The sequence below is a fragment of the Scatophagus argus genome, chromosome 19, assembly GCF_020382885.2.
Source record: "Scatophagus argus isolate fScaArg1 chromosome 19, fScaArg1.pri, whole genome shotgun sequence".
NCBI classification, from domain to species: Eukaryota; Metazoa; Chordata; class Actinopteri; family Scatophagidae; genus Scatophagus; species Scatophagus argus.
In genome coordinates this window covers 3,594,428-3,609,737 of record NC_058511.1, presented here as the reverse complement: position 1 = coordinate 3,609,737, position 15,310 = coordinate 3,594,428, and the positions used below count along the sequence as shown (strand labels likewise).

Sequence of the window (15,310 nt, the reverse complement as noted above, 5' to 3'; positions counted from 1 at the left end):
AAGGTCTATTTTACTAAATGACTGTGATATTTTTAGCCATATCATATTGTCATATTATGTTCAGGGCCTGTTCACAGTAAATGATACAGAGGAAAACACAAATCAACAGTATTGCTGCGATCATGATGGTAAGATGAATAAAACTCTCTCGTCTGTAGGGTAAACAGGGCGCTATAGCCAGGACCTGGTTAGCTTAGCTCAGCTGCAAAATGAAACTGGGGCAAAGTAAGTCCATATTGGTAACTTTTGAAATGGACACAGGACTGGACAAGAGTCAATGGTACAAATATACTGACTACACTGAAGTTACAACCATATGCTAATAGACTTATCTCACATGCGAGCTAGCTTGGAGGGCTTTTCCCCTCCTTAATTACTCTTTCATACAAAACATTATGTAGAACCCTAAGAGCAACATGTCAGCAGTCAAGGAAAGTACAAAGAAAGCTGGGGAAACTGACTAGTGCCAATATGTTCCTGGTTAGCTTGTGTGTTAGCGCTGTGTGTTAACCAGCTACTGTGGTTCACCTGTTAGCACCAAGAGCAGCCTCTAACACTGCCATGAGGATATGTGCTGCTGGAAACATGCTGTGGGGAACATATAGCACAGGCTTTTAAACTCAGTTAAACAAGTCAGTTAAACTGAGCCGAGCTGAAAATGAAAATATTTATGTTTGGTCTGATTGGACTTTTACCTGTTCTGGACAAGACAAATATGGTAAGGAATTAGAGGATCATTGAAGGGAAAAGGAGGAAGGATAATGCCAAAGGAGAAAGCAGGAGAAGCAGGAAAAAGATGAGGAAAGAAGATATGGGAGGAGGGATCTCACTGGAAAAGAAGGAAACAGATCAAAAAGTAGATGTGGAGAAAGATTATCTCAAGAAAAGAAGATCTGAGGAAGAGGGGGAACAGTTCCAACAGAGAAAGAGGACCAATTATCCAGTATGAGAAAAAAGCCACCCGTTAAGCCTTTCACTGTGGACACATTCCTGTAACTGATGATCTGTATTAAACGTCTTCTGTTGTAACACATTTTGCAGTTTGCTTTGATCCCAAGATATTTATTGCTCTCTTTCTTCTGTTTTATTATAGAAGTGACTATTCATTTAATTATGTTGGCAGAGCAAACACTTGTGATCCCTCATACACAATGAAGTATTTATATCGCTTTCTTATCGGGTCATTGTCTTTGACCATAATTGTTCTTATTGATTTTTTTCATGGAAGACAACTGTTTACTCATTAACAGTATCTTGGACAGAATCAACTACATTTCTCATCATTTTCATTGTATTTCAATAATGCGGTCATACGAAGCCATTTCAGACCTTAAACTAAACAGCATCTGAGCTTGCAGTCTGGCAATCAGTGATTAAGGTACGAGATAAGATGAGATAAACCTTTATTAGTCCTGAACTGGGGAAATTCTCTGTATTAAATTAGAATTAGATTATGTCTCAAAACAACTTTTAAGACTAGTTTAGAGGCAAAACAATTTATAAATTGCATTAAATAATGCATTAAATGTAGCACTTATTTTAAACTTACGATACACAGATATTAAAACTTATGGTATATAGATATCAAAATACATGGCACATGCAAGTTGCTGCTTAGCAAATGTTAGCATGTTAATACTATGATGGTTTACCATTTTAAGCGTTGTGCCTGCTGCACATCATCATGACATCACCATTGTTAGCATGTTAACACACATTAGCATTTAGTGCATGGGTGTAGAGGTTTTAACTTAGTTTCTTTGTAAATCAACTTATTTCTAACATGGTCCCAAGATTTTAAAAGATACAATACAGAACATTAAGCTCATCAAAATTACAGCCAGCGTGTACGAAGTAAACCAAAAATGAAACAAAACAAATTGATATGTTAATTGTGAAAAAAGTTAGTTTTGATTGGTCTTTTTTGTCTAAGCAAAAACATCAAGAGACTCTTTCCAGCTTTGAAAGTGTGAAGATTTGCTGCTGTTCTCTGTCATATATAATAACAAATTGGATTTCTTTGAAAGCTGGATTGTTGGTCACAGTGTGAAAACATGACCTTCATCTCTGGGACATTATCATAATCGGCTAATCATGATAAATGGAACGTGAAGCATTATTGAGAATAGTTGTTAGTTGCAGCACCTAATCAAATCAAGAAACAAGTAAAATTTAATGAATAACATCCAATGGAAGGCTGCTTCACTGTGTAACGACAGTATAAAAGCTGACTCTGGACCACCGATGTCTGTGAGAACTAGTATTCATGACACAGAGAGTTGGTTTCATAAGTAATGAAGTATTTCAAGTTTCAAGTATTAGAAAGTCTATTTTTGAGATAAAATAACATGTCTTCGTCATCACCACATCCTCCTACAGGCTCCTCTTTTCAGGGTTGACTCTGAAACCACACACACACACACACACACACATACATGCACCCATTCCATCAAAACTGCATAGCCACAGGCCTCCCCATTAACACTTGTGTCTTGAAAAGAAATGAGAAAAGGAATGAGAGCAAGGAAAGGTATGGCTTTTCTCTTTATAATGTTCGGGGGGGGAGGCAGAGATAGAGAGAGAGAGAGAGAGAGAGAGAGAGAGAGGGAGAGGAAGGGAGGGGGAAACAGAGAGGGTGATTGAGAGAACTAACTTCAATTATGTATACCCCAACAACTTCAATTAAGCATTTGAGCAGGAAAATCAATATGGGAACTGATGATGTCCTGGACCTTTCATTCCTCACAGAGGAACTGGTCTGACTGGAGGCAACACACACACACACACACACACACACACACACACACACAGTGTAAAAATACAGACTGGGTATAAATCACTCTACAGCCAACAAGCCTTCGATCTCAAGCCTTGGGCGTCACCATCTGTGTTTCCCGTCCATCAATAATGAGTAATGATCATCATGTGATCGCAAAAAAATCAAGAGTGAATAGGAGAAAGCTTAGTGTTGTTGTGAGGCAGCGTCAGTATCGGATGATCCATGTACAGCTATGATGATACTGATAACCGTGGTAGATGTGTTTGAATGAGAGCTCACGCACCCTCTTTCCTTTTTTAAGTAATAATGTAGTAGTCTTTATGAAGTTAAGACACAGCGATGAGGATGGAGAGTGATTAAAAGTCTAAAATGACAGTATTGAAACTTATCAGCTGTGTTGCCCCACCCAGACAGTATAAACTGAGGTATGGTTTTATAGGGGACACTAGTACAACCATGTCCAACCAATGACTGTGATGTTCTTAAACCTTTTTCTGTGTATTCTTTTCCGGTGCTTTGAGTACCACAAACAAAATTCCAATCAAATCTATTGTATTGTGGCAGAAGTCTCTGAAAAGCGACCAAAGCTCTAATGTGACTGACGATTCATCACCTTCTTATGGCCGCGGTGATTTGATTTGCCGGAGACTTAACCGTCCACTGATGTTGGGTAAAAGTCACCAGAGCCGTTTTGTAATCTTTAAACCAGAGACAGAAAATAACATGCTGCCAGGGCCATCTTTAATGACAGCCATCATCAGTATCATGAAATTCCATATTAGTGTGCATTTAAGTGTTCGTTCACGTCAGCTACCGTCTGTGGCGTTAAGTAATTCAGCAGCAGAAGACGTCGTCACGTCTCCGATTTCCTGCCTGTCGCTGCCTCTGGAAAGACGGAGGGATTGGAAGTGTACTGTATGGATGGAGGTGGAGGTGGAGGTGGAGGTGGAGGCGGTGACATTGACTCGCCTGTTTGTCTTCTTCATTTCTCCTCTTTTCTGGAAGGAGAGAGAGATAGAGAGCGAGTTAGAGGCAGAGTTAAGTGGCGTGTATTCAGAATTATTGATTTCTGGCAGCCTGCACTGAGGATAACCTCACAAGTTTATTTTCCATCATGCGTGAGTGTGAATAGTGTGTGTCTGCGGTCATCAGTGGAGATCTATGTATAGACTGGAGCCTGTCATACTGAATAAAACTGAAGCTTTGAGGTTTCATCCATAGGACACAGTTCACATGATTAATTAGAAGAATTAAAACTAAAGAAGTGGCAGAAGATATATGGCCAAAAATATGTAGACATGTCCATATGCCTTTATGTGTTTTTCTTCCTTCATTTAGAGGAAATCTCAAAGCTACAGCACACAAAGACATCTTAGACAATCACATAAACCTGAAGTGAGTCAGCGAACTTCTGCTTCCAGCTTCTTAAAGGTGACGATTTGCTGCGTTTATCTGCTTTGTCTCAGCGTATGTTAAATTGAGTACCTTTTGGTTTTGCTGACTGTTGACTGACAAAGTGAGACGTCCTTGGTGCTGTAGAAGATCCTGTGCACTATCTAAGAAGGTATTGTAGATTTTGAGTAAAGTTTTTACTCATTCTTAAAATTATTTCAGCCTTGGTGCGTCTGCTTTAGCTTCCGCGTGGAAAACAGCGGGACAAGACATTGCATGGTATTCAGAAAATACTGCACATGCTCAAGCCTCCGTTTCAGTAATTCAGAGGAGAGACATCAGATAAAAAGGGAGTGAAACTGAGGTGTTAACATTCTCACAGCCGCACACACACACCAACACACACGCAGCCCTATCGTCCTCCATCTTGGCCCTGTGAAACCTACAGGCGCAGACGGGGGGTGCTAATGGTGGCTGACAGCACACACACATCCACACACTCCTTCAGGGTGTGTGTGTCTGTGTATGTCTCAAAGAAACATCACCACCAGAAGCAACTGCTTAGCTGATAGATAGATAGATAGATAGATAGATAGATAGATAGATAGATAGATAGATAGATAGATAGATAGATAGATAGATAGATGGTGGGGTTAAAGGACCTGGACAACAGAGTGTGAGAGTCCCAGTGGTGTATAATGGCGGGACCAGATTGTGGTTCGTGCTTTAAGTCACTGTCAGCCCAAGCTGCGTCCTGAGCAAAGTGCTGTGAGTGCCCTCGTGTGTGTTAGTATGGGTTGGTATGTAGTGCAAGACTGCAGTGCAAATATTACCTTCATTATCGGCATTGTGCAAAGTGCAAGATGCATTAATTAATAACATTTTAAATTAATGTCTAGAAGTGAATAAAAACAGGACACGCCTGTAAAAACAATGTTTAATTACACAAATAGTGGTCAAAACCCCCACAGGATACCTTAAGGCTTTCAGTGGTGGAAGTAGGCTCGATTTGCAAATTAATGAAGACAAATGGGGTTAGAAAGTCCTAATGGCAGGTGGGGAAGTGTCTCATTTCACTCTTTACAGACAGCCTGAACAACCTGAGCTCACCTTCTACATTCTGTCTGTCTACTCTTTTGACTCACAATAGAATTGCCTTTAATGTCCAGAGTCCTTCTGATAAGAACACATACACAGAATCTCCGGCTGATAAGGCATACAATGAAAATCTTCCTCCGTGATTTGAAAATGTCAACCCATCACCTGCTGACGTGTGCCAGGAAAAAGAGAAATAAAGATGCACTTTGCGGGGCTTTTAATTTCTCTGCTTTGAAGGGATTCTGTGCAAGAACATCTCATCTCTTGCTCTGCCTATTTGAATGAGACTGAATGCCACTAATTTCTTTCTTTGGTCTCTTGTTATTGTGACACATTATCTGCTGCTGCGGTGAATTCAATAAAAGTAACCAAAAATGGCACAAAAGGGGGAAAAAATGAAGCCGGCTCTGAGCAGCTGTTATTGCATGTGGACTCGGTTGTCTAAGATTTATTTGATTTCTCAGCAGCAGCTTTTATTAGACTTCCAGATGTGGGTACTTTAGATAAATGACCTTAAACACAGCATAAAGTTGAATTCTGTTGTCAGCTAATCCCGTGAAAGAACGATGACCATTTCTGCTATCAAGAGACACCAAAAATACTGATTGCGTTGGCTCCATCTCCGTATTTTCTTATTTGCTCCAGTTGAAGACTTTTTTCGATGGCAGCAGTTAAAGCTGTGCACTTTATTTTTTAGTTAAAGTCACTCAAACAGGGTTAAATCTCATATTTGTCATGTGTCATCTTCAGCTGCAGATTGGGTGCCTTACTGAGAGTTTAAGGTCTATGAGACTGATTCAGAATGAACTACAGTGTCCATGTTTGTAGTGTAATGAGGGCACATGGCACCCAGCACTCAAGTGTGGCTCAGTGAGGGGTTAATAAGGTGACAGTGGTGATCTATGGCATGAGATAATAAGCTCAGACTGTGGCTTCGCAGAAAATATTTTTCAGGATGTGTTTGGATTTGACAACGAGAATTAGTCACAGCTAAAAAAAATCGAACAAAATCCTTCTGTGACCCAGCTGTGTTTCTGAACTTGAGTTTCCTTCTTCTGTAGGTGTGTGTGTGTGTGTGTAGTAGAAGTGTGCATTAGCGAGTGTAAATTAATATTCTGAGCCAGACCAGTCTGCAACGTTAAACTTTAATACCAGCCCAGAGACCCATGTTTCAACTGAGCCAGGGAAGGGAACACTCTCTACTCTGACGTTTACACACACACACACACACACACACACACAGAGTGACAAATATGGAAATTTCTCTGTGTCTCAAAGACACAGCAATGAACATACAAAAGATTCTTCCTCAAACACACACACACTTGAAGCTGAGGTGTGTGTGTGTGTGTGTGTGTGTGTGAAGTAGTGCCGTCAGTCTTCTGGTATTTTGATGAAACCTGATGGGAGTAGACCTCTGTGTTACAACAGTATTTTTCCCTCATAGTGCCTTTTGTAGAACATGAACTTTAAGGGAACCTCCTCTGGGACTCCTCTGCTCCCCGACCTCCGCCTGGCCTGTCCTCCCACAAACCTGCCGTTTGGATATGAAGGTTAAAATTGATGCTACCAAAAGTCACATACGAGTATTACCAGTGTGTGGGCACACACACACACACACACACACGCACATTTGTTTTGTTTCTTTCCACTCCAGATTTGTTTGTCTGGGTTCAAAACTAAGTTCGATTTCCCCTCCCTCTGACCCCACTGGTCTGCTTCCACACTGGTGTGCGGATTTTGTTATTTGTGGTCAGTTCTTCCATCAATAATGTGAGTATGTTCTCGCTGCTTCCAGGAAATTATGTTGGTGGCCTTTTGAGGAAGAAAAATGCCAAGAAGAAGAAACAGAGAAAAATGTGACAAGAGTGCGGCGCTTTATCTGTGTTATTTTCGAACTAACAACATAAAAATGCCACTAGAGATGTTATCATGACCGTTTTTTCACCTGTGGGAGCACTTTATGGGTTGTGTTGTTGCTGTTTCTCACCTGTTTGTCTTCACCTGTTCTCAGATGCGTTTTTTTTGTTTGTTTTTTTTTTGTTTTTTTACGCAAACAAATTTCGGATTTTGATCTGCCTTTACTTTACTATATAACTTTATTATAGACAAATGTACTATTATGTTGTTGAGTTGGTCCCCCTTAGCAGCTCTAACAGCTTCCACTCTTCTGTGAAGGCTTTCCACAACATGTTGGAGTGTTTCTGTGGGAATTTGTGCCCATTCATGCAGTAGAGCATTTGTGAGGTCACACACTGATGTTGGACCAAAAGGCCTGGCTCACAATCTCCGTTCCAGTTCATCCCAAAGGTGTTGGATGGGGTTGAGGTCAGGACTCTGTGTGGGCCAGTCAAGTTCTTCCACACCAAACTCATCCAACCATGTCTTTATGGAGCTTTGCTTTGTGCACTGGGGCACAGTCATGCTGGAACAGAAAAGGGCCTTCAACAAACTGTTGCCACAAAGTTGGAAGCATAGCGTTGTCCAAACTGTTTAAGATTCATTTCACCCCTCAGACCTGGTCGATTGCTGCATTTAATTTCATCTCATTAGTGTTCATTATTCGTTTGCAAGGTTTTCGAAACCACTGAGGTGATGGTTAAAATTTAGTTACGGAAGACAACAGGACCACTTCAAGACAGCAACAGCAACAAAACAAACATTCTCAAGACGTGTGCTGGCCATGCAGACCAGCAGGAAACAGCAAAACAGTAATAATAATAATTATAATTATAATAAAACTACAGTATCCACTATTTGGTCTATACAACGCCAAGCAGCAAAACACAACCAGACAATATCAAAATCTGATCCATTTTGAGTATTTTTCACATCTTTCTTCCTGCAGGGCCATTTGGTCAACACACACACACACATACTAAAAAGCTTGAAATCACTAATGCTCCCTCCTCTCAACTAGACCTTCATTTTTTTGCCTTTGTTTGCAGCATGCACTATTTTCCATGTGGCGTCTGCCTTATTTGATTTGGTGGCTGAAGACTGGAGACAATGGCAGCGCCTTTAAAATGCACGAGCACGCCTCTGCACTAATGTGGGCAGACACATTTGCACGGCTAACTGTGTTAGGAAGCGGCAGCTCGGTCTCTCTCTCTCTCTCTCTCACACACACACACACACACACACACACACACACACACAAATGCTCCTTGTCACACTCTTTGATGGTGGACTAAATAGCTTGTTGATGCTGTGATGAGTTTTTAAACGGGTTCCAACCAGACTCACACAGTCTTCCCCACAGTCACGACTTTAACAGGGTAGACTCTCACCTGTGTGCTTTGAGTTGTTTTAGTTATTCAAAGTGGGACACATTTCCCCTCAGCGTCCTGAGTTATGACCACTTACGCCTTAAAGCCTCACGCAGGAACGGCTAAGATTTAAGCACTTCTACACTGTACTGAGCTGTGGGACCATCACAGTTCCTGTCCTCTCTTTTAGACATGACACAGACTGATTAATCGATCTCATTAGTAGACTAACATTTAAGGAACGGCATAGAAACAATTCATGGAAGAAATGCTGAAGAAGTACTCAGCTCTCCCATACAAATGAATAAACTCTTCTTTCATACATACTCATACTTCATAATTTATTTATTGATTCGATTTTTGGAGTTTTGTGAATAAATTAACAACTTGTTCATCTGAGTTTGCAATTTAATTTAGCAAATATTTTAAACAGTGAAGTGCAGGGTGATTAAAATTATAAAGTAGCATAAAATATTTACACTAAAGTACCTCAGAAGTGTGTTTAAGTGTTGTACCTGACTTTGTTACTTTCCACCTCTGGAATGTCTTGGTGTTTTTCTGCCCCCTAGTGGCCAAAAATCATTTATTGTGTCTTTAAATGTCACTGGTTGTTGTACATTTACCTGCCAGTGTGGCAGCTGACCTTCAGAGATTTAGTCAGCAAACGCAAAATCTTCCGTTTGCATGTGGTGCTCAGCTGATGTTACTTTTGGACTCGTGGCTTGAAGTTGGTTCAGGAGGGGAAGGAAAATAACAGCCTTAAGTCATCACATCTGAGTTACTCGTCACTACTCAGTCGCATATGAAATTGCACAGACGATAACATTAAACGATTTCAGCGAGGGAAACTCGTGGGAATCCACTGCAGCTCTCCCACATCAACATACGTGTTCTCACACAGACACAAAACCCCTCAGTCCCCCCAGCCTGACTTAACAAATCACAGCCGCTTCACTTCTTGTGCCGCCGACGGTGCCTCTCCTTGTGACTCCCATTTTGAAACACATTTATCAAACCGCACACTCCTTCTTCCTCCATTTCTGTTTTCTACTCGCCAGAGTGCGGCCGATTGAAGAGCAGGCAGCAGATTTGGGGAGTCAGCGAGGGAAATTGTGTAAATATAATGTGACTGTTTCGCGTTGCCTCGACACACACACACACATCCGTGCGTGCACACACACACACACACTCTGTGACACACAATGTAGCTGCACAAATCTGAAGCACAGAGTCGTGAGTGAGTTTGCATCCCCCTTTTAATTTCGCTGTAATTAATTTTACATCTTTGCACAGTTGAAATTAAAAAGGAAATTATTTTTGAGATTTTGTTTTAATGCTTTTCTGATAACATAACATGTTTTCAAGGACTTGAGTCGGTATTGTGGATGTGTAATCTGATGGCCTACGGACCCTGAAGTGGTCCAAATGGACACTGATGAATATTTCTGTTGACTGCTACAAATAGCACTGACTTGTAGATGGTATGTTGGAATGTTGTTGTATCTGTGGTGCGTTTAAAGACCTGCCTGACTGTCTGACTGAATAGCCCTTTCAAGAGATCATTTTCCGCTGTTCTTCGCTCGCTGTAGTTTCTATTTTAATGCTCTCTGAATCACCTTTGCTCGTTTTTCTTTTCAGCTGTTCCGAGGAAAACATTTCTCACTGTGGACTTCAGGTTGTTCGGTTAATTTCCACTGTCTTATAAATTGCACAAGAAAGTAACATTTTAGCCCTGTTTGCTCTTTTATGAACAGAGGTTATTTGTCTCTTCAAGGACATCCCCGTGTGTGTGTGTGTGTGTGTGTCTCTGCTTCATAATTAATGGCTCCACACAATTACACCAAGAGGGACTGCAAGTCTGTGTGTAAGACAAAGCCTTCACTTTGCTTTGTGTGTGTGTGTGTGTGAGGTGCCTATTTGTAGTAATTACTGGTGAAGCCATTTATACATTACATAGTACATAGTAAACTACTTTTATAATGATAAATGTTTGGAGCCAAGAATCCCCAGCCTTCAGTAAAGTTAGATGTGTCCTGCTTACGTAATAAGACTGAGTATTGTTTGAAATTTTCCTGCAGCAGAACCAATGCAGCGCTGATACCGATAAGATTTTTAAAGACCTTCTTCATCTGCAAAACCTTGAAACCTTTATTAACAAAATACACCAAACTCGCAAACCTCTGAGCACAAACAGCTGCTCAATCAAATGAGTCTAAAATAATTTTAATGAACTGAAAGTTTGAGCAGATCTTTCTGGGGGTTTGTTCCGGATAACTATATGGACAAAAGTATTGGGACAACTGACTAGGACTTTAATGGCATTGCATAGCTTTGCAGCTCTAACAGCTTCCACTCTTCTGTGAAGGCTTTCCACAACATGTTGGAGTGTTTCTGTGGGAATTTGTGCCCATTCATGCAGTAGAGCATTTGTGAGGTCACACACTGATGTTGGACCAAAAGGCCTGGCTCACAATCTCCGTTCCAGTTCATCCCAAAGGTGTTGGATGGGGTTGAGGTCAGGGCTCTGTGTGGGCCAGTCAAGTTCTTCCACACCAAACTCATCCAACCATGTCTTTATGGAGCTTTGCTTTGTGCACTGGGGCACAGTCATGCTGGAATAGAAAAAGGATAACGGACATGTCATGGTCATGGACATGTCCGTTTTAGAATATATATACGGGCACTAGATGGCAGATCAGTCAGGAACCTTAGAATCCAGACACCCAAATAAAATAAATATGTTGAGAATGTTTCTGGCCGCATGACAAACATTTACAACGCTTTCCATCTTCTGTCTGTGAGGAGAGCTGTCCAACTGTATTACTTCTGTGTATGATATATTGTTTTGTGGCTTTTGATCTTTTTTCAGATATAAAAACACATTTCTCACCAGTGTAAACCACACTTCAGGGTCTGCTCTTTAAGGCCTCATATTGATCCATCACTCCTGAAACTATCTGCTGTCTTCAACTGAGAGAACCTTTTTACTTTATAGTGAACAACACTGTTTCTTTTGTTTTTCTGCTAAAATGCTCTGAGTGATTCTCTGTGGCACATATTGATTTTTAATTCCCACTTACTGGGTATCATCCATGTCTGTCTTTCTCGTGTCTGTCTGTCTCTGTCTTTGTCTTTTCCAAACACACAAACATTCACACATTGTTTCTCACTCAACACATATGCTATATTAAAAAGCTTTTTTAATTTCTAAAACTATTAGATATTTTAATCAGAGGACTTTAAGCTAAAAAATAGACAGTAATTAAGTTTAATTTAATATTTAAAGTTAAACAGCCACATTAACGCCTACACATACATGCATTACAGTCTCAGACTACATTGTCTAGTATTTCTTTCATCCTTACCTCTGCTATTCACTTCACATCATTTTTATCTCTTTCTGTTTAGTTAATTCATATGATTCTGATTAGAAACCCTTGACCATAGAATCATTTTCGATGCTTAAAGGACTCCAGACGTTACTGTAGCTCTGTGAGGAGCATTATGTTTCTTTTATCTGGGTCAGGGTCAACGCCGGATGCAGAGCAGCCCATGTGTCCCGGTTCTTCAGTATGTTTCTCGAGCTCCTCTTTGAATCTCCTGGGATTCCCTCGTAGACAAGCTCGGATGTCCCACTTCGTCACGGGATCCTCTGCCACTGTATGAAACCCAGAACAGTGGCGAGAGGACTTGTCAAGGGACCGTCCACACCTTGGACGGCCTGCTGCTTCATGAGGAGGAGCAGCGACTACATCCTGTCCTTGAGCACCGACTTTTCCGCTTGAATTGACAGTGAAATAGCACTCTGGTAAAAAGCAAACAGAGGTTTAACCGAAACCTGTGGCTGTCTGTGCTGCCAGTGTGGGTCAGCAGGTCTGGTCTCAGATCCCAGCGATCCCAGCCTTCAGAACATTGACTGTGACAGGGAAAATGCTTTTTGGATGTAATTTGCAAATTAGGATGAATGAATTAAGCTTAGAGAGCAGATAAAAACGTAACAGTTAAAGGACGTGCCTCGGTTGTTTGAATTGGACCGCTTATTTTATCTTATCGTTACAGAATTATTTAATGCAAATATTCTTGACGTTTATTGAGTTTAATGGATTTACCTGCACATGTGAAGGCTCCACTGGCCAAGCATGTCAGGAAATACATGCAGGCGAGAGCTGCTGTGGGAGCTGAAGCTACAGAATCAATCAGTGCATGAGATCTGGAAAAGAAAAGTGCCAACTCGGGCTCAGCCGTTGGTTTATTTAAGAAGGGATCAGGAGATTTTCTTTATCCCAAGCTTGTACACACCAAGTCTCACCATTAAAAACAGGAACTGATTGCCAGGGCAGAGTCACAGAGCTTTTTTTTATTTGAATTAAAGTCATCTTAGAAGTCACCTGGCATACATCATATGTACAAAAGTAATGGGACACCTGACCGTTACAGCTACAGGGACTTCAGTGACATTGCATTCTGAACATATAGACAACTTTGCCGCTCTAACAGCTTCCACTCTTCTGTGAAGGCTTTCCACAACATGTTGGAGTGTTTCTGTGGGAATGTTAAGAGGTGTGTCTGGATACTTCTGTCTATATAGTATATCAGGTCCCTATGGCTCAGTTCTCACATCTGGCTGATTTCTTCTTCCTACATTTGTAATGCTTGTGGAGGACACATTTTTCCTGCACCAAGCGCTGCCTGGCCAGTGATAACCAGAAGCCAGTAGCTGATGTGTTTTGTGCATGTGGCTGCATAACTCCTGTCAGCCCGATGCATTGTTCATTGGCCTTGTTGTTTCCTTCCCAAGGGAGGGAAATCCCATTGCTTTTGTTTTACCACTAGTGCGTATAAGCACAGGGCCCTTTGAGTGCTCAGCGTTCCTACAGGCTGTGGCTCGGGACACCACAGCTCCACTCTCATCAAAGGTGGAGATGATGTCAGGACACTCAAATCGTGCAGGAAGTGATTCAAGGTCACAAAACCGCCATGAAACGGATGAGTTGGGTCGTGAAGTGAGATTTGACTGCAGTCCAGCTGTTTGTTGTTATTCGTAAATAACCAGTTCTATATGTGACAGGCTGTCCCTGTCTGTGTGTATCTGTCTGAGCGGCTGCTTGGATGACCTTGTCTTTAGGCGACAAACTGGACACTTGACATCTTATTTTGCTCTCTTCTCACACACACACACACACACACGCACACACACACACAGACGGGTGCAGTGACTGTAAGTGATATGTCAGATGTTCTCCCATCACAAAGCCTTATCATACACACACATTATAGGCAAACTTTCAAGGCAGGTGGATGCACACACACACACACACACACACACACACACACACACACACACAAACACACGCACACACACAGGTGTCTGGAGGTGAGGTTGTGGGGACAGTTGATCCCCAGAAAGATGAGGCTGCAGTCTGAAATCTCCTCAGGCCAGCCCTGAGATCATGCACACATACACACACACACACACACACACACACACACACACACACACACACACACACACACTGAGTTCCACCAGACTTTTAAAGTCACAGACAGGAGTGACTTTGTTAGGTGAAAACAGGAATCGGGAGCTTGTGAACATTTTAATTTCAACTGGTTTCAACTTTACAAAAATGTGTTGTGTACTGGAAACTTTGATTGGATTGATGTTGTGTCTCCAACAACATTTAAATATTGAGCCGCTGCCCTTTAGCTCTTTTGAAAAGGCAGCGAGTCTAAAGGTTGGCCTACAGCAGCTACTGGAGGACGTGCTGCTGTTTATTTTGGTCGCCAAAGTGGTGCGAACTGAGCCTTTTGTTTACTCCATCAACCCCCCCATCCCAGTGTTTACTTTGTTTGTGTTGTAGTACCAGTAGTACCACAGATGTACAGTGAATGTGTGAACAGCTTAACGTGTCGGTAATGCGAATATGAGTTTGTGATGAGAGTTTCAGGAATTAAATGAGATGTGAGCGGCGAGTAAAGCCGCGTTGCTAGTAGCCTGCTGAAGGGTGGAACCACCTGTAACACCTGTAACTTGCTAAAACATTAGTGTTCAACTGCTGTAGGTGTAAACAGATGCGTTTGTGTTCTGGGTTATTTTGAGAGGCGTCCCCCTCAGTGTACCTCAGTGATCTACAGCATGCAGAAGCCTTGCACTTAGACAGTAAAGGAGATTCATGTCCACTCCTGCATGCCTGGATGTCCTGTGTATCCAAGTGTGCAACAGTCTCCTAAAAACACTCCTGTAGCTCCATCTCCTTCTCTCCTGAGGGTTGTGTGTGTTCACTATATCTCAGACTACCTTTGGGTAAACTATCTGCACCGACAAATGTATGAATACAGTGTGCGGCTTTCTCTGGAACTTCAGAGCTCAAGCTTCTGTGGTGCATTTCTAATGAGATTCTGGCATCGACAGGAAGTGGATATTATGATTAGAAATATTTTGTTAGATATATTTAAAAAGGCTTACAGAATGACATAAGAGCAGTCAGTAGCATCCCAGTTAAGAGCTTTGTAAGATTATGTACTGCTCTTCCTTTTGCTTTATGCCAGGCTGGTCGCTCTTGTGCATTTTGATTCTGTTGTTACGCTACAGGAGAAGGTTCAGGAGTTTATGTTCACATTTTGAAAAGGTTTGATATACTTTTATTCAGGCTAACTGCTGTAAATCCCAGCTGATTACAAGCTGCTGGAGAGAGTGAGTGCTCCATACTTCAAATTGATTGATTTTTGTGGATTCCTAGCTAGCATACCTCCCAGCCTTAAGGAGCTGCTAACT

The 15,310-nt window shown here is 41.5% G+C and overlaps 1 protein-coding gene across 3 annotated transcripts in view; it reads left to right on the top strand.

Annotated features, from left to right (window-relative positions):
* LOC124050301 (exostosin-1-like) overlaps positions 1-15,310 on the top strand; it is a 186,313-nt gene that overhangs the window by 130,064 nt on the left and 40,939 nt on the right. The window lies entirely within an intron of this gene.